The 15423-nt window shown below is 58.9% G+C and overlaps 1 pseudogene; it reads right to left on the bottom strand.

Annotated features, from left to right (window-relative positions):
- Positions 1 to 967: 967 nt before the first annotated feature.
- LOC129393865 (protein FAM27D1-like) overlaps positions 968 to 15423 on the bottom strand; it is a 38555-nt pseudogene continuing 24099 nt past the window's right edge.

The following is a 15423-nucleotide window of genomic DNA, read 5'->3' as shown; positions in this document are numbered from 1 at the left end:
GCTAGTGGAAAAGTAAAATAATAGAGCCACTCTGAAAAATAGTTGACAGTTTTTGAAAAAGACAGACATGTTATTCATTCTTTCCACATTTTTTTTCTGCTGATTAACCTTCTCTACCTCCTCTCCAATGCCCCAGTATCCTTACTAGCTTCTGTGGGCACTCAATGTACCCAAAAATTTTTAAGAAAATAATTAAAAATTTTTCAAAGTAAAATAAAAACCAGATATGCATAGACCATAGATCCCAGCAATTGCAGTTGTGGGTGCTTAATTTGGAGTAATGAAACTTGTGTTCCCACAAAAACTTGTTCATAAATGTCTACAACAGCTTAATTTGTTACAGTTGAAAAGGTCAATAAGCCCAGGTGAATGTTTAATTTGTGGTGAATTTATACCAGAAACCATGAAATAGTATTCAGTCATCAAAGGAACAAAATATTAATTAACGCAATCATTTGGATGTATTTTTAGGAAATTTTGTCGAGAGAATAAAAGTCAATTATATACATTATGTACAACAGTACAAGTAGGTCTTGAGAGGTAGGGGATCACTCTGTGCTGCAGCGAGGCCATGCCTGCCTCACCAGATGTGGTGAGCCCATCCTATCCCACTCGGAGGGGTCCAAAATCGGATCTGAATGGGAGTCCGGAGAACACAGCAGACATCCTGAAGCTCTCCCTCGGTGGAAGTCGGCTAAAGGAGGTTCTGAGGACAGGACTCCTGGGGGTTTGGCCCTGGGACAGGACAAGACACTCGCGGGCCCCTCTCCCAACGCCGCCCCAAACAGGACCCCGGATCCAGCCGCAGCCGCGGCGGCAGGAGGAAACTCGCTGCCGCTGCGCGGCGGTGGCGGTATTTAAAGGGGACACAGCCTGACTGCCAGGAGCAGAGCACGAGTCAGCCCAGCCAATACGCATGCGCGAGGCGCAAGCGGCTTCCCCCAACACAGTGGTTCCCAGGGTTGTCTTAGAAACCAGTCCCCGAGGCTTGGCAAAGCAGCAGCCTTCCGGGGCAATGCATGGGTGTCGGGGCTCTGAGGCTCCGCCCTGAACTCTCCACGGGGTCGACAGGAACATCTCCGGATGCCATGAGTCGCAAAGTGCCGACCATGATGAGGAAACCCCAGGCGAGGATTGGGGAAGTAGCACGGGATCCCAGGCTCAGGCCGGCCCGGACGGTGTTGGTAGGGGTGAGTCTCCAGAAAAGCCGTGCCGCCATCCGTGATTTCGAGGACAGGTCGGCCTGCGTGCCCCTGGGCTGCTCTCTCACGCGAGGGTCTTTCTCCTCCAGAGCAGAACTCCGCAGACTCATGTGGTGCCTAGGGGTGTGTGTTTCAATTCCTCTGCTGCATGACTCTGCGTGTGTGTGTGTGTCTGTGTGTGTGTCTCCCATTCTCTCTTCTCTCTCTGTCTCTCAGTCTTTGTGTGTTTCTTTCCAACTGTCTGTGGGTTTGGGCCAGCCGGAGTTGCGTCATGGCTACCAGGTCAGTGGAGGATTGGGGGTGTTGCGAATTTTGCAGAAACCTCTTTGCTCCTCTGGTAGGCATTTGAAAACGTGGCTTGGGTCAGGCACAGGCGGCCCCCCCAACCCCCGGGTCACAGGTGTTCTTTGATTTTCCTTGGCATTGATGGAAACCTCAGCCGTTTAACCCTTCCACCGGCACTTACCTGGACACCACCCTTTGTTTCGCCGTCGCCCCGTATGCCTCCGGTGACACACATTAACACCAACTGCTGTGGGATTGGCCAGTGCCACGCCTGGTCACATGGTCTCCCCCTCGGATTCGCCTGTGTTCCTCATTGCAGGTGTCCTGGAAAGCGCGGTCGGCTTTCCGGAACCCCAGGGCTTTTACAAGCCGGGCAGGCCACTGCTCTTTCAAAGGAGGAGGGAGGCAGAGGGCTGATGGATGAGTGAATTTGCAGCTGACACTAGGCCTTGAGACCTATGGGATCCTTCTGTGCTGCAGCCAGGCCCTGCCGGCCTGACCAGATGTGGTGAGCCCATCCTGTCTCACTCGGAGAGGGCCAAAATCGGATCTCAACGGGAGTCCGGAGAACACAGCAGGCGTCCTGAAGCTCCCCCTCCCTCGGTGGAAGTGGGCTCAAGCAGCTCCTGAGGACAGGACCCCTGGGGGTTTGGGCCTGGGACAGGACGAGACACCCGCGGCCTCCTCTTCCACGCCGCCCCAAACAGGACCCAGGATCCAGCCACCGCCGCGGCGGCAACAGGAGCATCTCCGCCGCTGTGCAGCGGCGACGATATTTAAAGGGGACGCAGCCTATCTGTCAGGAGTGGAGCGCGAATCTGCTCAGCCTATGCGCATGCGCGAGGCGCGAACGGTTTCTCCCGTCACAGAGGTTCCCACGGTTGTCTTAGAAACCAGGCCCCGAGGCTTGGCAGAGCAGGAGCCCTCCATGGCAGTGCTTGGGTGTCGAGGCTCTGAGGCTAAGGCCTCACCTCTCCACGGGGTCGAAGGGAAGGTCTCCGGATGCCAGGAGTCGCAAAGGGCCGACCATGATGATGAAACCCCAGGCGGAGACGGGGGAAGCAGCACGGGATACCAGCCTCAGGCCTGCACGGATGGTGTTGGTTGGAGTGAGTCTCCCCGAAAGTCGTGCCGCCGTCCGTGATCTCGATGACGGGTCGGCTTGCGTGCCCCTGGGCTGCTCTCCTCTGCTGTATGACTCTGTGTGTGTGTGTGTGTGTGTGTGTAGGTGTCTCTGTGAGTGTCTCCCATTCTCTCTTCTCTCTCTGCCTCTCAGTCTTTGTGTGTTTCTTTCCCACTGTCTGTGGGTTTGTGCCAGCCGAAGTTGCGTCATGGCTACCAGGTCAGTGGAGGATTGGGGGTGTTGCGAATTTTGCAGAAACCTCTTTGCTCCTCTGGTAGGCATTTGAAAACGTGGCTTGGGTCAGGCACAGGCGGCCCCCCCAACCCCCGGGTCACAGGTGTTCTTTGATTTTCCTTGGCATTGATGGAAACGTCAGCCGTTTAACCCTTCCACCGGCACTTACCTGGACACCACCCTTTGTTTCGCCGTCGCCCCGTATGCCTCCGGTGACACACATTAACACCAACTGCTGTGGGATTGGCCAGTGCCACGCCTGGTCACATGGTCTCCCCCTCGGATTCGCCTGTGTTCCTCATTGCAGGTGTCCTGGAAAGCGTGGTCAGCTTTCTGGAACCCCAGGGCTTTTACAAGCCGGGCAGGCCACTGATCTTTCAAAGGAGGAGGGAGGCAGAGGGCTGATGGATGAGTGAATTTGCAGCTGACACTAGGCCTTGAGACCTATGGGATCATTCTGTGCTGCAGCCAGGCTCTGCCGGCTTGACCAGATGTGGTGAGCCCATCCTGTCTCACTCGGAGAGGGCCAAAATCGCATCTCAACGGGAGTCCAGAGAACATAGCAGGCGTCCTGAAGCTCGCCCTCCCTCGGTGGAAGTGGGCTCAAGCAGCTCCTGCGGACAGGACCCCTGGGGGTTTGGGCCTGGGACAGGACGAGACACCCGCGGCCTCCTCTCCCACGCCGCCCCAAACAGGACCCAGAATCCAGCCGCCGCCGCGGAGGCAGCAGGGGCAACATGGCCGCCGCGCGGCGGCGGCGATATTTAAAGGGGAAGCAGCCTGTCAGGAGTGGAGCGCGAATCGGCTCAGCCAATGCGCATGCGCGAGGCGCCAACGGTTTCTCCAGTCACAGTGGTTCCCACGGTTGTCTTAGAAACCAGGCCCCGAGGCTTGGCAGAGCAGGAGCCCTCCGTGGCACTGCTTGGGTGTTGAGGCTCTGAGGCTAAGGCTCACCTCTCCACGGGGTCGAAGGGAATATCTCCAGATGCCAGGAGTCGCAAAGGGCCGACCATGATGATGAAACCCCAGGCGGAGACGGGGGAAGCAGCACGGGATACCAGCCTCAGGCCTGCACGGATGGTGTTGGTTGGAGTGAGTCTCCCCCAAAGTCGTGCCGCCGTCCGTGATCTCGATGACGGGTCGGCTTGCGTGCCCCTGGGCTGCTCTCCTCTGCTGTATGACTCTGTGTGTGTGTATGTGTGTGTGTGTGTGTGTGTGTGTCTGTGAGTGTCTCCCATTCTCTCTTCTCTCTCTGCCTCTCAGTCTCTGTGTGTTTCTTTCCCACTGTCTGTGGTTTTGTGCCAGCCGAAGTTGCGTCATGGCTACCAGGTCAGTGGAGGATTGGGGGTGTTGCGAATTTTGCAGAAACCTCTTTGCTCCTCTGGTAGGCATTTGAAAACGTGGCTTGGGTCAGGCACAGGCGGCCCCCCCAACCCCCGGGTCCCAGGTGTTCTTTGATTTTCCTTGGCATTGATGGAAACGTCAGCCGTTTAACCCTTCCACCGGCACATACCTGGACACCACCCTTTGTTTCGCCGTCGCCCCGTATGCCTCCGGTGACACACATTAACACCAACTGCTGTGGGATTGGCCAGTGCCACGCCTGGTCACATGGTCTCCCCCTCGGATTCGCCTGTGTTCCTCATTGCAGGTGTCCTGGAAAGCGCGGTCGGCTTTCCGGAACCCCAGGGCTTTTACAAGCCGGGCAGGCCACTGCTCTTTCAAGGGAGGAGGGAGGCAGAGGGCTGATGGATGAGTGAATTTGCAGCTGACACTAGGCCTTGAGACCTATGGGATCATTCTGTGCTGCAGCCAGGCCCTGCCGGCCTGACCAGATGTGGTGAGCCCATCCTTTCTCTCTCGGAGAGGGCCAAAATCGGATCTCAACGGGAGTCCGGAGAACACAGCAGGCATCCTGAAGCTCCCCATTCTTCAGTGGAAGTGGGCTCAAGCAGCTCCTGAGGACAGGACCCCTGGGGGTTTGGGCCTGGGACAGGACGAGACACCCGCGGCCTCCTCTCCCACGCCGCCCCAAACAGGACCCAGGATCCAGCCGCCGCCGCGGCGGCAGCAGGAGCATCTCCGCCACTGTGCGGCGGCGACGATATTTAAAGGGGACGCAGCCTATCTGTCAGGAGTGGAGCGCGAATCGGCTCAGCCAATGCGCATGCGCGAGGCGCGAGCGGTTTCTCCAGTCACAGAGGTTCCCACGGTTGTCTTAGAAACCAGGCCCCGAGGCTTGGCAGAGCAGGAGCCCTCCATGGCAGTGCTTGGGTGTCGAGGCTCTGAGGCTAAGGCCTCACCTCTCCACTGGGTCGAAGGGAAGGTCTCCGGATGCCAGGAGTCGCAAAGGGCCGACCATGATGATGAAACCCCAGGCGGAGACGGGGGAAGCAGCACGGGATACCAGCCTCAGGCCTGCACGGATGGTGTTGGTTGGAGTGAGTCTCCCCGAAAGTCATGCCGCCGTCCGTGATCTCGATGACGGGTGGGCTTGCGTGCCCCTGGGCTGCTCTCCTCTGCTGTATGACTCTGTGTGTGTGTGTGTGTGTGTGTGTGTGTAGGTGTCTCTGTGAGTGTCTCCCATTCTCTCTTCTCTCTCAGCCTCTCAGTGTTTGTGTGTTTCTTTCCCACTGTCTGTGGGTTTGTGCCAACCGAAGTTGCGTCATGGCTACCAGGTCAGTGGAGGATTGGGGGTGTTGCGAATTTTGCAGAAACCTCTTTGCTCCTCTGGTAGGCATTTGAAAACGTGGCTTGGGTCAGGCACAGGCGGCCCCCCCAACCCCCGGGTCCCAGGTGTTCTTTGATTTTCCTTGGCATTGATGGAAACCTCAGCCGTTTAACCCTTCCACCGGCACTTACCTGGACACCACCCTTTGTTTCGCCGTCGCCCCGTATGCCTCCGGTGACACACATTAACACCAACTGCTGTGGGATTGGCCAGTGCCACGCCTGGTCACATGGTCTCCCCCTCGGATTCGCCTGTGTTCCTCATTGCAGGTGTCCTGGAAAGCGTGGTCAGCTTTCTGGAACCCCAGGGCTTTTACAAGCCGGGCAGGCCACTGATCTTTCAAAGGAGGAGGGAGGCAGAGGGCTGATGGATGAGTGAATTTGCAGCTGACACTAGGCCTTGAGACCCATGGGATCATTCTGTGCTGCAGCCAGGCCCTGCCGGCTTGACCAGATGTGGTGAGCCCATCCTGTCTCACTCGGAGAGGGCCAAAATCGCATCTCAACGGGAGTCCAGAGAACATAGCAGGCGTCCTGAAGCTCCCCCTCCCTCGGTGGAAGTGGGCTCAAGCAGCTCCTGCGGACAGGACCCCTGGGGGTTTGGGCCTGGGACAGGACGAGACACCCGCGGCCTCCTCTCCCACGCCGCCCCAAACAGGACCCAGAATCCAGCCGCCGCCGCGGCGGCAGCAGGGGCAACATGGCCGCCGCGCGGCGGCGGCGATATTTAAAGGGGACGCAGCCTGTCAGGAGTGGAGCGCGAATCGGCTCAGCCAATGCGCATGCGCGAGGCGCCAACGGTTTCTCCAGTCACAGTGGTTCCCACGGTTGTCTTAGAAACCAGGCCCCGAGGCTTGGCAGAGCAGGAGCCCTCCGTGGCACTGCTTGGGTGTTGAGGCTCTGAGGCTAAGGCTCACCTCTCCACGGGGTCGAAGGGAATATCTCCAGATGCCAGGAGTCGCAAAGGGCCGACCATGATGATGAAACCCCAGGCGGAGACGGGGGAAGCAGCACGGGATACCAGCCTCAGGCCTGCACGGATGGTGTTGGTTGGAGTGAGTCTCCCCCAAAGTCGTGCCGCCGTCCGTGATCTCGATGACGGGTCGGCTTGCGTGCCCCTGGGCTGCTCTCCTCTGCTGTATGACTCTGTGTGTGTGTATGTGTGTGTGTGTGTGTGTGTGTGTGTCTGTGAGTGTCTCCCATTCTCTCTTCTCTCTCTGCCTCTCAGTCTCTGTGTGTTTCTTTCCCACTGTCTGTGGGTTTGTGCCAGCCGAAGTTGCGTCATGGCTACCAGTTCAGTGGAGGATTGGGGGTGTTGCGAATTTTGCAGAAACCTCTTTGCTCCTCTGGTAGGCATTTGAAAACGTGGCTTGGGTCAGGCACAGGCAGCCCCCCAAACCCCCGGGTCCCAGGTGTTCTTTGACTTTCCTTGGCATTGATGGAAACGTCAGCCATTTAACCCTTCCACCGGCACATACCTGGACACCACCCTTTGTTTCGCCGTCGCCCCGTATGCCTCCGGTGACACACATTAACACCAACTGCTGTGGGATTGGCCAGTGCCACGCCTGGTCACATGGTCTCCCCCTCGGATTCGCCTGTGTTCCTCATTGCAGGTGTCCTGGAAAGCGCGGTCGGCTTTCCGGAACCCCAGGGCTTTTACAAGCCGGGCAGGCCACTGCTCTTTCAAAGGAGGAGGGAGGCAGAGGGCTGATGGATGAGTGAATTTGCAGCTGACACTAGGCCTTGAGACCTATGGGATCATTCTGTGCTGCAGCCAGGCCCTGCCGGCCTGACCAGATGTGGTGAGCCCATCCTGTCTCACTCGGAGAGGGCCAAAATCGGATCTCAACGGGAGTCCGGAGAACACAGCAGGCGTCCTGAAGCTCCCCCTCCCTCGGTGGAAGTGGGCTCAAGCAGCTCCTGAGGACAGGACCCCTGGGGGTTTGGGCCTGGGACAGGACGAGACACCCGCGGCCTCCTCTTCCACGCCGCCCCAAACAGGACCCAGGATCCAGCCGCCGCCGCGGCGGCAACAGGAGCATCTCCGCCGCTGTGCAGCGGCGACGATATTTAAAGGGGACGCAGCCTATCTGTCAGGAGTGGAGCGCGAATCTGCTCAGCCTATGCGCATGCGCGAGGCGCGAACGGTTTCTCCCGTCACAGAGGTTCCCACGGTTGTCTTAGAAACCAGGCCCCGAGGCTTGGCAGAGCAGGAGCCCTCCGTGGCAGTGCTTGGGTGTCGAGGCTCTGAGGCTAAGGCCTCACCTCTCCACGGGGTCGAAGGGAAGGTCTCCGGATGCCAGGAGTCGCAAAGGGCCGACCATGATGATGAAACCCCAGGCGGAGACGGGGGAAGCAGCACGGGATACCAGCCTCAGGCCTGCACGGATGGTGTTGGTTGGAGTGAGTCTCCCCCAAAGTCGTGCCGCCGTCCGTGATCTCGATGACGGGTCAGCTTGCGTGCCCCTGGGCTGCTCTCCTCTGCTGTATGACTCTGTGTGTGTGTATGTGTGTGTGTGTGTTTGTGTGTGTGTGTGTGTGTGTGTCTGTGAGTGTCTCCCATTCTCTCTTCTCTCTCTGCCTCTCAGTCTCTGTGTGTTTCTTTCCCACTGTCTGTGGGTTTGTGCCAATCGAAGTTGCGTCATGGCTACCAGGTCAGTGGAGGATTGGGGGTGTTGCGAATTTTGCAGAAACCTCTTTGCTCCTCTGGTAGGCATTTGAAAACGTGGCTTGGGTCAGGCACAGGCGGCCCCCCCAACCCCCGGGTCCCAGGTGTTCTTTGATTTTCCTTGGCATTGATGGAAACCTCAGCCGTTTAACCCTTCCACCGGCACTTACCTGGACACCACCCTTTGTTTCGCCGTCGCCCCGTATGCCTCCGGTGACACACATTAACACCAACTGCTGTGGGATTGGCCAGTGCCACGCCTGGTCACATGGTCTCCCCCTCGGATTCGCCTGTGTTCCTCATTGCAGCTGTCCTGGAAAGCGTGGTCAGCTTTCTGGAACCCCAGGGCTTTTACAAGCCGGGCAGGCCACTGATCTTTCAAAGGAGGAGGGAGGCAGAGGGCTGATGGATGAGTGAATTTGCAGCTGACACTAGGCCTTGAGACCCATGGGATCATTCTGTGCTGCAGCCAGGCCCTGCCGGCTTGACCAGATGTGGTGAGCCCATCCTGTCTCACTCGGAGAGGGCCAAAATCGCATCTCAACGGGAGTCCAGAGAACATAGCAGGCGTCCTGAAGCTCGCCCTCCCTCGGTGGAAGTGGGCTCAAGCAGCTCCTGCGGACAGGACCCCTGGGGGTTTGGGCCTGGGACAGGACGAGACACCCGCGGCCTCCTCTCCCACGCCGCCCCAAACAGGACCCAGAATCCAGCCGCCGCCGCGGAGGCAGCAGGGGCAACATGGCCGCCGCGCGGCGGCGGCGATATTTAAAGGGGAAGCAGCCTGTCAGGAGTGGAGCGCGAATCGGCTCAGCCAATGCGCATGCGCGAGGCGCCAACGGTTTCTCCAGTCACAGTGGTTCCCACGGTTGTCTTAGAAACCAGGCCCCGAGGCTTGGCAGAGCAGGAGCCCTCCGTGGCACTGCTTGGGTGTTGAGGCTCTGAGGCTAAGGCTCACCTCTCCACGGGGTCGAAGGGAATATCTCCAGATGCCAGGAGTCGCAAAGGGCCGACCATGATGATGAAACCCCAAGCGGAGACGGGGGAAGCAGCACGGGATACCAGCCTCAGGCCTGCACGGATGGTGTTGGTTGGAGTGAGTCTCCCCCAAAGTCGTGCCGCCGTCCGTGATCTCGATGACGGGTCGGCTTGCGTGCCCCTGGGCTGCTCTCCTCTGCTGTATGACTCTGTGTGTGTGTATGTGTGTGTGTGTGTGTGTGTGTGTCTGTGAGTGTCTCCCATTCTCTCTTCTCTCTCTGCCTCTCAGTCTCTGTGTGTTTCTTTCCCACTGTCTGTGGTTTTGTGCCAGCCGAAGTTGCGTCATGGCTACCAGGTCAGTGGAGGATTGGGGGTGTTGCGAATTTTGCAGAAACCTCTTTGCTCCTCTGGTAGGCATTTGAAAACGTGGCTTGGGTCAGGCACAGGCGGCCCCCCCAACCCCCGGGTCCCAGGTGTTCTTTGATTTTCCTTGGCATTGATGGAAACGTCAGCCGTTTAACCCTTCCACCGGCACATACCTGGACACCACCCTTTGTTTCGCCGTCGCCCCGTATGCCTCCGGTGTCACACATTAACACCAACTGCTGTGGGATTGGCCAGTGCCACGCCTGGTCACATGGTCTCCCCCTCGGATTCGCCTGTGTTCCTCATTGCAGGTGTCCTGGAAAGCGCGGTCGGCTTTCCGGAACCCCAGGGCTTTTACAAGCCGGGCAGGCCACTGCTCTTTCAAGGGAGGAGGGAGGCAGAGGGCTGATGGATGAGTGAATTTGCAGCTGACACTAGGCCTTGAGACCTATGGGATCATTCTGTGCTGCAGCCAGGCCCTGCCGGCCTGACCAGATGTGGTGAGCCCATCCTTTCTCTCTCGGAGAGGGCCAAAATCGGATCTCAACGGGAGTCCGGAGAACACAGCAGGCATCCTGAAGCTCCCCATTCTTCAGTGGAAGTGGGCTCAAGCAGCTCCTGAGGACAGGACCCCTGGGGGTTTGGGCCTGGGACAGGACGAGACACCCGCGGCCTCCTCTCCCACGCCGCCCCAAACAGGACCCAGGATCCAGCCGCCGCCGCGGCGGCAGCAGGAGCATCTCCGCCACTGTGCGGCGGCGACGATATTTAAAGGGGACGCAGCCTATCTGTCAGGAGTGGAGCGCGAATCGGCTCAGCCAATGCGCATGCGCGAGGCGCGAGCGGTTTCTCCAGTCACAGAGGTTCCCACGGTTGTCTTAGAAACCAGGCCCCGAGGCTTGGCAGAGCAGGAGCCCTCCGTGGCAGTGCTTGGGTGTCGAGGCTCTGAGGCTAAGGCCTCACCTCTCCACGGGGTCGAAGGGAAGGTCTCCGGATGCCAGGAGTCGCAAAGGGCCGACCATGATGATGAAACCCCAGGCGGAGACGGGGGAAGCAGCACGGGATACCAGCCTCAGGCCTGCACGGATGGTGTTGGTTGGAGTGAGTCTCCCCCAAAGTCGTGCCGCCGTCCGTGATCTCGATGACGGGTCGTCTTGCGTGCCCCTGGGCTGCTCTCCTCTGCTGTATGACTCTGTGTGTGTGTGTGTGTGTGTGTGTGTAGGTGTCTCTGTGAGTGTCTCCCATTCTCTCTTCTCTCTCTGCCTCTCAGTCTTTGTGTGTTTCTTTCCCACTGTCTGTGGGTTTGTGCCAGCCGAAGTTGCGTCATGGCTACCAGGTCAGTGGAGGATTGGGGGTGTTGCGAATTTTGCAGAAACCTCTTTGCTCCTCTGGTAGGCATTTGAAAACGTGGCTTGGGTCAGGCACAGGCGGCCCCCCCAACCCCCGGGTCCCAGGTGTTCTTTGATTTTCCTTGGCATTGATGGAAACGTCAGCCGTTTAACCCTTCCACCGGCACATACCTGGACACCACCCTTTGTTTCGCCGTCGCCCCGTATGCCTCCGGTGACACACATTAACACCAACTGCTGTGGGATTGGCCAGTGCCACGCCTGGTCACATGGTCTCCCCCTCGGATTCGCCTGTGTTCCTCATTGCAGGTGTCCTGGAAAGCGCGGTCGGCTTTCCGGAACCCCAGGGCTTTTACAAGCCGGGCAGGCCACTGCTCTTTCAAGGGAGGAGGGAGGCAGAGGGCTGATGGATGAGTGAATTTGCAGCTGACACTAGGCCTTGAGACCTATGGGATCATTCTGTGCTGCAGCCAGGCCCTGCCGGCCTGACCAGATGTGGTGAGCCCATCCTTTCTCTCTCGGAGAGGGCCAAAATCGGATCTCAACGGGAGTCCGGAGAACACAGCAGGCATCCTGAAGCTCCCCATTCTTCAGTGGAAGTGGGCTCAAGCAGCTCCTGAGGACAGGACCCCTGGGGGTTTGGGCCTGGGACAGGACGAGACACCCGCGGCCTCCTCTCCCACGCCGCCCCAAACAGGACCCAGGATCCAGCCGCCGCCGCGGCGGCAGCAGGAGCATCTCCGCCACTGTGCGGCGGCGACGATATTTAAAGGGGACGCAGCCTATCTGTCAGGAGTGGAGCGCGAATCGGCTCAGCCAATGCGCATGCGCGAGGCGCGAGCGGTTTCTCCAGTCACAGAGGTTCCCACGGTTGTCTTAGAAACCAGGCCCCGAGGCTTGGCAGAGCAGGAGCCCTCCATGGCAGTGCTTGGGTGTCGAGGCTCTGAGGCTAAGGCCTCACCTCTCCACTGGGTCGAAGGGAAGGTCTCCGGATGCCAGGAGTCGCAAAGGGCCGACCATGATGATGAAACCCCAGGCGGAGACGGGGGAAGCAGCACGGGATACCAGCCTCAGGCCTGCACGGATGGTGTTGGTTGGAGTGAGTCTCCCCGAAAGTCATGCCGCCGTCCGTGATCTCGATGACGGGTGGGCTTGCGTGCCCCTGGGCTGCTCTCCTCTGCTGTATGACTCTGTGTGTGTGTGTGTGTGTGTGTGTGTGTAGGTGTCTCTGTGAGTGTCTCCCATTCTCTCTTCTCTCTCAGCCTCTCAGTGTTTGTGTGTTTCTTTCCCACTGTCTGTGGGTTTGTGCCAACCGAAGTTGCGTCATGGCTACCAGGTCAGTGGAGGATTGGGGGTGTTGCGAATTTTGCAGAAACCTCTTTGCTCCTCTGGTAGGCATTTGAAAACGTGGCTTGGGTCAGGCACAGGCGGCCCCCCCAACCCCCGGGTCCCAGGTGTTCTTTGATTTTCCTTGGCATTGATGGAAACCTCAGCCGTTTAACCCTTCCACCGGCACTTACCTGGACACCACCCTTTGTTTCGCCGTCGCCCCGTATGCCTCCGGTGACACACATTAACACCAACTGCTGTGGGATTGGCCAGTGCCACGCCTGGTCACATGGTCTCCCCCTCGGATTCGCCTGTGTTCCTCATTGCAGGTGTCCTGGAAAGCGTGGTCAGCTTTCTGGAACCCCAGGGCTTTTACAAGCCGGGCAGGCCACTGATCTTTCAAAGGAGGAGGGAGGCAGAGGGCTGATGGATGAGTGAATTTGCAGCTGACACTAGGCCTTGAGACCCATGGGATCATTCTGTGCTGCAGCCAGGCCCTGCCGGCTTGACCAGATGTGGTGAGCCCATCCTGTCTCACTCGGAGAGGGCCAAAATCGCATCTCAACGGGAGTCCAGAGAACATAGCAGGCGTCCTGAAGCTCCCCCTCCCTCGGTGGAAGTGGGCTCAAGCAGCTCCTGCGGACAGGACCCCTGGGGGTTTGGGCCTGGGACAGGACGAGACACCCGCGGCCTCCTCTCCCACGCCGCCCCAAACAGGACCCAGAATCCAGCCGCCGCCGCGGCGGCAGCAGGGGCAACATGGCCGCCGCGCGGCGGCGGCGATATTTAAAGGGGACGCAGCCTGTCAGGAGTGGAGCGCGAATCGGCTCAGCCAATGCGCATGCGCGAGGCGCCAACGGTTTCTCCAGTCACAGTGGTTCCCACGGTTGTCTTAGAAACCAGGCCCCGAGGCTTGGCAGAGCAGGAGCCCTCCGTGGCACTGCTTGGGTGTTGAGGCTCTGAGGCTAAGGCTCACCTCTCCACGGGGTCGAAGGGAATATCTCCAGATGCCAGGAGTCGCAAAGGGCCGACCATGATGATGAAACCCCAGGCGGAGACGGGGGAAGCAGCACGGGATACCAGCCTCAGGCCTGCACGGATGGTGTTGGTTGGAGTGAGTCTCCCCCAAAGTCGTGCCGCCGTCCGTGATCTCGATGACGGGTCGGCTTGCGTGCCCCTGGGCTGCTCTCCTCTGCTGTATGACTCTGTGTGTGTGTATGTGTGTGTGTGTGTGTGTGTGTGTGTCTGTGAGTGTCTCCCATTCTCTCTTCTCTCTCTGCCTCTCAGTCTCTGTGTGTTTCTTTCCCACTGTCTGTGGGTTTGTGCCAGCCGAAGTTGCGTCATGGCTACCAGTTCAGTGGAGGATTGGGGGTGTTGCGAATTTTGCAGAAACCTCTTTGCTCCTCTGGTAGGCATTTGAAAACGTGGCTTGGGTCAGGCACAGGCAGCCCCCCAAACCCCCGGGTCCCAGGTGTTCTTTGACTTTCCTTGGCATTGATGGAAACGTCAGCCATTTAACCCTTCCACCGGCACATACCTGGACACCACCCTTTGTTTCGCCGTCGCCCCGTATGCCTCCGGTGACACACATTAACACCAACTGCTGTGGGATTGGCCAGTGCCACGCCTGGTCACATGGTCTCCCCCTCGGATTCGCCTGTGTTCCTCATTGCAGGTGTCCTGGAAAGCGCGGTCGGCTTTCCGGAACCCCAGGGCTTTTACAAGCCGGGCAGGCCACTGCTCTTTCAAAGGAGGAGGGAGGCAGAGGGCTGATGGATGAGTGAATTTGCAGCTGACACTAGGCCTTGAGACCTATGGGATCATTCTGTGCTGCAGCCAGGCCCTGCCGGCCTGACCAGATGTGGTGAGCCCATCCTGTCTCACTCGGAGAGGGCCAAAATCGGATCTCAACGGGAGTCCGGAGAACACAGCAGGCGTCCTGAAGCTCCCCCTCCCTCGGTGGAAGTGGGCTCAAGCAGCTCCTGAGGACAGGACCCCTGGGGGTTTGGGCCTGGGACAGGACGAGACACCCGCGGCCTCCTCTTCCACGCCGCCCCAAACAGGACCCAGGATCCAGCCGCCGCCGCGGCGGCAACAGGAGCATCTCCGCCGCTGTGCAGCGGCGACGATATTTAAAGGGGACGCAGCCTATCTGTCAGGAGTGGAGCGCGAATCTGCTCAGCCTATGCGCATGCGCGAGGCGCGAACGGTTTCTCCCGTCACAGAGGTTCCCACGGTTGTCTTAGAAACCAGGCCCCGAGGCTTGGCAGAGCAGGAGCCCTCCGTGGCAGTGCTTGGGTGTCGAGGCTCTGAGGCTAAGGCCTCACCTCTCCACGGGGTCGAAGGGAAGGTCTCCGGATGCCAGGAGTCGCAAAGGGCCGACCATGATGATGAAACCCCAGGCGGAGACGGGGGAAGCAGCACGGGATACCAGCCTCAGGCCTGCACGGATGGTGTTGGTTGGAGTGAGTCTCCCCCAAAGTCGTGCCGCCGTCCGTGATCTCGATGACGGGTCAGCTTGCGTGCCCCTGGGCTGCTCTCCTCTGCTGTATGACTCTGTGTGTGTGTATGTGTGTGTGTGTGTTTGTGTGTGTGTGTGTGTGTGTGTCTGTGAGTGTCTCCCATTCTCTCTTCTCTCTCTGCCTCTCAGTCTCTGTGTGTTTCTTTCCCACTGTCTGTGGGTTTGTGCCAATCGAAGTTGCGTCATGGCTACCAGGTCAGTGGAGGATTGGGGGTGTTGCGAATTTTGCAGAAACCTCTTTGCTCCTCTGGTAGGCATTTGAAAACGTGGCTTGGGTCAGGCACAGGCGGCCCCCCCAACCCCCGGGTCCCAGGTGTTCTTTGATTTTCCTTGGCATTGATGGAAACCTCAGCCGTTTAACCCTTCCACCGGCACTTACCTGGACACCACCCTTTGTTTCGCCGTCGCCCCGTATGCCTCCGGTGACACACATTAACACCAACTGCTGTGGGATTGGCCAGTGCCACGCCTGGTCACATGGTCTCCCCCTCGGATTCGCCTGTGTTCCTCATTGCAGCTGTCCTGGAAAGCGTGGTCAGCTTTCTGGAACCCCAGGGCTTTTACAAGCCGGGCAGGCCACTGATCTTTCAAAGGAGGAGGGAGGCAGAGGGCTGATGGATGAGTGAATTTGCAGCTGA

Source organism: Pan paniscus, chromosome 15, assembly GCF_029289425.2.
Source record: "Pan paniscus chromosome 15, NHGRI_mPanPan1-v2.0_pri, whole genome shotgun sequence".
NCBI classification, from domain to species: domain Eukaryota; kingdom Metazoa; phylum Chordata; class Mammalia; order Primates; family Hominidae; genus Pan; species Pan paniscus.
The sequence above is the reverse complement of the archived record's forward strand: the minus strand, read 5'-3'. Positions and strand labels throughout refer to the sequence as shown.